The 7129-nt window shown below is 37.2% G+C and overlaps 1 non-coding gene across 1 annotated transcript; it reads right to left on the bottom strand.

The window, feature by feature from the left end:
• Positions 1–2226: 2226 nt before the first annotated feature.
• On the bottom strand, positions 2227–2440 carry LOC117078710. The gene has a single exon (XR_004435132.1). It is a non-coding gene; the product is annotated as a small nucleolar RNA U3 (small nucleolar RNA).
• Positions 2441–7129: the final 4689 nt, after the last annotated feature.

Genomic DNA, 7129 nt, shown 5'->3' with positions numbered 1-7129 from the left:
CCGAATTACATAGTTTAAAATCTGATAAAAGGGTAAATCTCATGCTAAGTGTTCTTAAAATTTTTTAATTTGAAAATTGAAAATTAAAAGGAAAGAACAATCAAAGAGGTCAAACTTTTAAAGTTATTCATTAGAGAAATCTGTTATTTGAATATTTTCTTTTATGAAATATCTATTAAACATTCTAACCATTAATTGGATTGCCTTTTACTTAGTGTTTTGTGAAGATGATGTATATATTCTGTATAAGAGTCATTTGAAAATATATGAATTAAAAATTAAAAATACACTAGATGTATTTACATTGAGTTGTATGCACAATTCTTATTCCCTTCCATAAAACTTTTTTTAAAATTGTTTTAATGAGATTTCAAAATTTTGGTTATAATCTATTAACTTAATTTTTTAATTCTAAACTTACTTGGATAAATATTTATTGCTTGGGAATATATCACTGCTTTCAGTGCTAATATAGACATGAATGTTGCTGACGAGTGAGAAATAATCTATAGGTATCTGATGAAGATTTTTAATTATTATTTATTTATTTATTTATTTATTTTTTGAGATGGAGTTTTGCTCTTGTTGCCCAGGCTGGAGTGCAATGGTGCAATCTCGGCTCACTGCAGCCTCCACCACCTCCCGTGTTCAAGCGATTCTCCTGCCTCAGCCTCTCAAGTAGCTGGGATTGCAGGCATGCGCCACCATGCCTGGTTACTTTTCTTGTATTTAGTAGAGATAGGGTTTCTCCATGTTGGTCAGGCTGGTCTCAAACTCCTGACCTCAGATGATCCGCCCGCCTTGGCCTCCCAAAGTGCTGGGATTACAGGCATGAGCCACTGTACCCGGCCTGATGAAGATTATTTTATGTAGCAAATATTTGGTCACTGTATATAAAGTCATATTAATCTTGTATAATGGAAACACACCTGATTTTGTTTTTTGTATCTAGTCATAAGGCAAAAAGTTAACCATTATTGAGATGAAATTTCAGATATAATTCTAAAAATGGTCAGTGGACACTGCTTCCTAATCAGATAAATCAGAAATAGTCCCAGTTGCATGTTTTTGAGGCCTCTGTTTATTTCCCATCTAAACCATTTTCATTTATACTGCCAAGAGATTGCAAATACTCATGGATGACCCATGCAGTTGAGCAATAGAAGCATCAGCACAAGGGCGCATGATGTTTCCCTTTGCCATTTTACCCTTGTGCTTTTGCAATTCTCATTCTCACAAGGGAGCTCCCCAATCTGGGTCTTCCACCCCATGAGTCACTTCATACTCTTAATCTTGTTGTTTTCTCATGTTTCTGTAAGGATTTGCCTATCCCATGCCTCCGTGTTCCAGGAATATCATCTAAGTTGATGAAGAATCTCAGGGACCATACTAGGACAGAGGGGTTTTAAATGTGATCTATAGGAATGCCAATCTATTCAATTGTTCTGAGAAACATAAAATCTGCGGTTAAATAAAATTGGGAAATGTGTACTCTATCACTCTCTTGGAAACTCAAAATGTACATTAGCATACTTAAAGGTGCTAAGAAGTCCAACAGTTAAGAATCTGGTTTCCCTTTGTTTAACACCACATTTCCCACACTTATTTGAACCTTATTTTCAAGGCACTTGGAGCACTAATCGTACAGAGAACACCTTTTCGATTTGTTTGTTTGAGACAGAGTTTCACTCTTGTTGCCCAGGCTGGAGTGCACTGGCAGGATCTTGGCTCACTGCAACCTCTGCCTCCCCAGTTCAAGTGATTCTCCTGCCTCAGCCTCCCAAGTAGCTGGGATTACAGGTGCCAACCACCATGCCCAGCTAATTTTTTTGTATTTTTAGTAGAGACGGGTTTTGCCAAGTTGGCCAGGTTGGTCTCAAACTCCCGACCTCAGGTGATACACCTGTCTCAGCCTCCCAACGTGCTGGGATTACAGGCGTGAGTCACTGCGCCCGGCCAAGAACACACTTTCTACATTAGAACACACACTATATCAGAAAATGTTAATGAAGTCATTTGTCACCCCTTTTTTATAGCAAGTTTGCATTTTACAAAGACTTTAGAGATAACTTTTTAACTCAGCATCACATTTTCACAAAGTATTCCTCTTTCTTTGTATCCCTTTGTTATTCTTTTCTCTTTCTTTCCCTTTCTTTCTTTCTTTCTTTCTCTCCTCTCTCTCCTCTCTCTTCTTTCTTTTTTTTCTTCTTTCTTTTTAATGGGAGCCACACAGACTGCATCCTCTCCCTCTTACTCTCTGGGAAGAAGAGGAAAATAATCATCAATGGCAAATAGCAGTTACAGCAAAGCAACACCAACAGCTGGCTTCACATTTAGGAGAGAATGCTGTGCTTCTTCCTCATGTTTCCTGGTGCTTCACACGTTCAGAGAAACTTCTCCAGTAGTGAACTACAGAAATGAACCTTGAAAATATAGTCTTCACAATTTCTTATATGATTATTATTGTACCTGGATCACTTTCCTATAGCCTAAACTCCATCCTTTAGAATTTCCTTTAGTGAGGGTCTACTGGTTATCTGAAAATGTCACTATTTCAAACTAATCATCAGAAAATGGGCATATGTCAATGGGTATGGAATTCTAGGTTGGCAGTCATTTCCATTCAGCGCTTTGAAAACTATGATTCTACTGTCTTCAACTTCCATGGTAGCTCTTGAGAAGTCAACTATTATTTTACCTGTGACTGTTCATAAAATCTCTTTGCCTCTAATGTTCTGCAGTTTCACTGTGATTTGTTCTAGTGTAGATTTATTTTTATATATAATTTGTGTACCATACTTAGGTGTCACTGCATTCAAGAATCTGTAGATTAGTATTTTTTAGTCATTTCTGGAGAGTACAGAGCCATGTAAAAGGTATTATTTCCCTGATTCTAGAATCACCTGAGATCTTGTATATCTAAAAGTGTGTGTTTGGGGGAGGGAAGGGGGGTGGTTACTAGTGACTAAAGAGAATTCGTCCTTTGATTCTCCCACAAAGTTATAGAGTAGAGCTTCTCCAATAATAGGTAGAGCTTAATAAGTAGCTTCTAAATAAATGCCTACCACAGAAGAGGATAGGCAGTTAATGCCACCCCTGAATTATCAGTTCAGGATTTACATGTTAAAGCCAAAAGTACTCTCATGGTAAGAATTGTCCTGCTGTAGATGTAAAGGAGTTTAGTACTTGTTTGTAAGGGGAGTGTTCTGACACTCACAAAATTCTTGATAGGCAGTTGCCAATTCCACTTATGTTGAGAGCATATCAGGCAGCTGGATATGAGTAATAATTAGCTTTTACATTCTCTCAGAAATTTTCATCAAGCTCTACTGCAAGTCATCCAGTTTCTGAATTTCTTAAACGTTATTTGGTGGTACTAAGCTTTTTTAGGTTAAAGCAAAAGAAACCTGAAAAGTAAGCTAACTTTTGGGGATTATAGCTGCTCTCACCTTCATGCCCTGCTTAGATATGGATCACCTTTCCTGGGCAGATAGCTCTAGGTGACAGAGTAATCAGTTATAGTGCCATCCAAACTCAGCTTTTAAGACTGTTTTCAGAGGCACTAATTGGATGCCCTCCAGAACGTTATGGCCCTAGAGATCATCATTGAATATAGTAGTACCTAAAAGCCAAAGGAGTGAAAAGTAATCCCTGAAAATAAATGTTAGAAAGAATTTCCAGTAAATAGCTGTAGGGTGGAATGGGACTTCGTGAGGGGAGAATAAAATAACATTATCAGAGTATGCCAGTCACATCTCCTTCGAAACGGATGGTTCCATGGTAAAAAGAAAAAATCATATGAAGAAAACATTAACTATAAGCAAAGATTGCATTTTAATACTTTCTGTTAGGTAATCAGAATTGCCATTTATTCAACACACTTTGATATACTTTTTAAATATGTATCAGACACTGTTCACTCTCTGAAATTATTTGTAATAGGCCCCTGAAAGATATTTGCACTGAGGGTGAGGTATATTTCACTACTGCAATGTCTCGATTTAACTAATAAAGAGAATAGATTAGAATAAATATTAGGAAATCATCAAATAAAAATCCAAAAATATTTCCTAGAATAGAAGGCTGTCAATCCATTGATTGAAAGGACCTATTAATTGTCTAGTACAACAACAAAAGAAAGCTAAAAAAAAGCCCCACACCCAGGCAAATGATTATAAAATTTAGGACTCTGGAGACAAAGAGAAGTTTCCGAAGAGAAAAATAAATAGGTTACACGCACGTGCAAAGACTAAAGAATTAGAATAGCTTCTCACTTCTCAATAATAGCACTAGAAGCTAGAAGGCAATGCTCAAGATATTGAGACTAATGATTTCAATCTGAAATGCCATATGCAATCCAATTATCAATTGAGATATATTTTTACACACTAAAAGCTTCAAGTATTTATCTCTCATACAGCCTTTCCTAGGAAGCTATTGGAGAACATACTCTACCTAAACTAGAAAAAAACAATAAAGTAGTATATAAAAAGCAATTGATTCAATGTGAGAAAGAAAGAGAAAGAGAGATAAAAAGGGAATTCCATTAATGATGACCAACTGAAGTTCCAGGATGTCTGTGTTAGTCCATTTTTGCATTGCTAAAAAGAAATACCTGAGACTGGGTAATTCATAAAGAAGTTTAATTGGCTCGTGGTTCTGCAGGCTGTATAGGAAGCATAGCAGCATCTGCTTCTTGGGTGGCCTCAGGAAGCTTTCAATCATGGCAGAAGGCGAAAGGGTAGCAGGCGTTCCACGTGGCGGGAGCCAAAGCAAGAGAGAGGAAGAGTTGTTTGGAGGAGGTGCTACACACTTTTCAACAACCATGTCTCATGAGAACTCACTCACTATGACGAGAGCAGCACCAGTACATGAAGGATCTGCCCTCATGACCCAAACACCTCCTACTAGGCCTTCCCTTCAACATTGGGAATTACAATTCAACATGAGATTTGGGCAGAGACGAATATCCAAACTATATCAGCAGTTATTCAGCAGAGCTAAAGTGCAACAAGTTCAGGATAGACTACAAGATGAAAGGCTCCAGAAAAACATGTAATCTGCGGTTACTAAACTGGTTTAAGAATGTTGGAGACCATGAAAAAACTTAGGCATAGATTTTTTTTTTTAACAGACAAAAAATAACAATTATTGAGTCAGAGGGAAAAAATGCTATATGTGAAAGAAAATATAACCAGGAGTGCTGCTATGGTCTGAATGTGTGTGTCTCCCCCAAAATTCATGTGTTGTGTGGTGCCCTTATGAATGGGATTAGTGCTCTAATAGGGGCTGAAGAGACCATAACCCTGGTTTTCCATCCATGTGAGGACAGAGCTAGAAAATGTCATCTAGGAGCCAGAAAACAGGCCTTCTCCATACACCCAATCTGTCATATCTTGATATTGGGTTTCCCAGCCTTCAGAACTGTGAGAAATAAATTTCTTTTATTTATAGGCCATCAAATCTACACTATATTTTAATAGCAGCCCAAATGGACTAAGAAAATTGTTACGGTTTTTCTTTCAGTTACCATTTTAGCAAAAATAAGAACTCATTCATCCAGAGTTGGCAATGCCCTTTGACCATGAAGTTAATAGAGTGACCATAAAATTAATTGTCCAAACTTGGAAGCTTTTGAGAGTGAAAGTAGGTGCTATTACTAGTTAAGGTGGAACAACAGGCATAATTTAGATCTATTGTAGGCAAGCTGAGACATATGGCTATCCTAGCTGTTGTGAAACTACCACTGTCCACCTGGTGGCAGTTTACCTTTACTGAAGTCAAAGAATTTAGGAGAAAATAAACTTCTGATCTTGGAAGCTCCCTCCTAAAATATGATTTTTTAAAATCACAATCTACTTCCGAAGTGGGAGTCAGATGCTTTATTTTTAGGTATTTGGGGATACATAGCTTACTATGTAAAAACAAGTAAAGAAAATAAATCTCATTTATGAAAAACAATTTGAAAATTACATTCTAGGAATAGACTTTTTAAAAATGTATAATCTTTATTTGATAAATTACTGATGTTAGCAAACATGGGTTCTAAGAGGGTTTCCCAATAAGACTTGAAATGTGTAAATACTGTTAAGGCTCATCTTAGAGCTCTAACAACTTGATTTCATTAACCAATGTGTAACTATTATCTTCTTGCATTTTTGTCAGTCCTTTTCCAGTCTTAGTTAGGCTTATTCATTAATTACATTAATTATATAGAGGACCTCCTCCAGCCCCAATATATTCTCAAACTCCCTATCATGTATGTGCTATATTTTAAAAATATATAACTGAACCATTATCAGAGGGGCCAAAATCCAAATATTCTCTACCTTAAAAACCTGACCAAACTCTGTGACAAGTCTCCAATATTGACCGCTAGGTGTTTTTCTTTTTCTTTTTCCAAGCACCATTGTGAATATATTCATAAGGATTTGAATTGTGATTTCTTGATAAGGAATCAAGACATTGCTGTTGTTCTTGCCATTTGAAGATTTTCCCATCAAGTGTAACATGAACAGAGAATGGACTATTACCCTAATTTTCACATTTCCACCTAAGTTCACATGCGACCATGTTGATGTGTTTTATAGTATGCCATCAAGAAGATACAGTAAAGAAGGTTCACAGCTTAGAAAGTTTTCAAGGTTTTTTAATGTCTGCTAGTTAAAGTGAATTTGCCCAAATGAATAAACATAACCATTAAAACTACATACATAGCACCACTAATAAAAAAGACTTGGCCGGGCGCGGTGGCTCAAGCCTGTAATCCCAGCACTTTGGGAGGCCGAGACGGGCGGATCACGAGGTCAGGAGATCGAGACCATCCTGGCGAACACGGTGAAACCCCGTCTCTACTAAAAAATACAAAAAACTAGCCGGGCGAGGTGCGGGCGCCTGTAGTCCCACTACTCTCGGAGGCTGAGGCAGGAGAATGGCGTAAACTCGGGAGGCGGAGCTTGCAGTGAGCTGAGATCCGGCCACAGCACTCCAGCCTGGGCGACAGAGCGAGACTCCGTCTCAAAAAAAAATAAAAATAAAAATAAAAATAAAAAATAAAAAAGACTTGGCCAACTTAAGTAGTCACATTATTAGAAAATTATTAACCTCACAAGAAGCTTTTTTAAGTTTA

The sequence above is a fragment of the Trachypithecus francoisi genome, unplaced genomic scaffold, assembly GCF_009764315.1.
Source record: "Trachypithecus francoisi isolate TF-2019V2 unplaced genomic scaffold, Tfra_2.0 Lachesis_group6, whole genome shotgun sequence".
NCBI lineage: Eukaryota > Metazoa > Chordata > Mammalia > Primates > Cercopithecidae > Trachypithecus > Trachypithecus francoisi.
The sequence above is the reverse complement of the archived record's forward strand: the minus strand, read 5'-3'. Positions and strand labels throughout refer to the sequence as shown.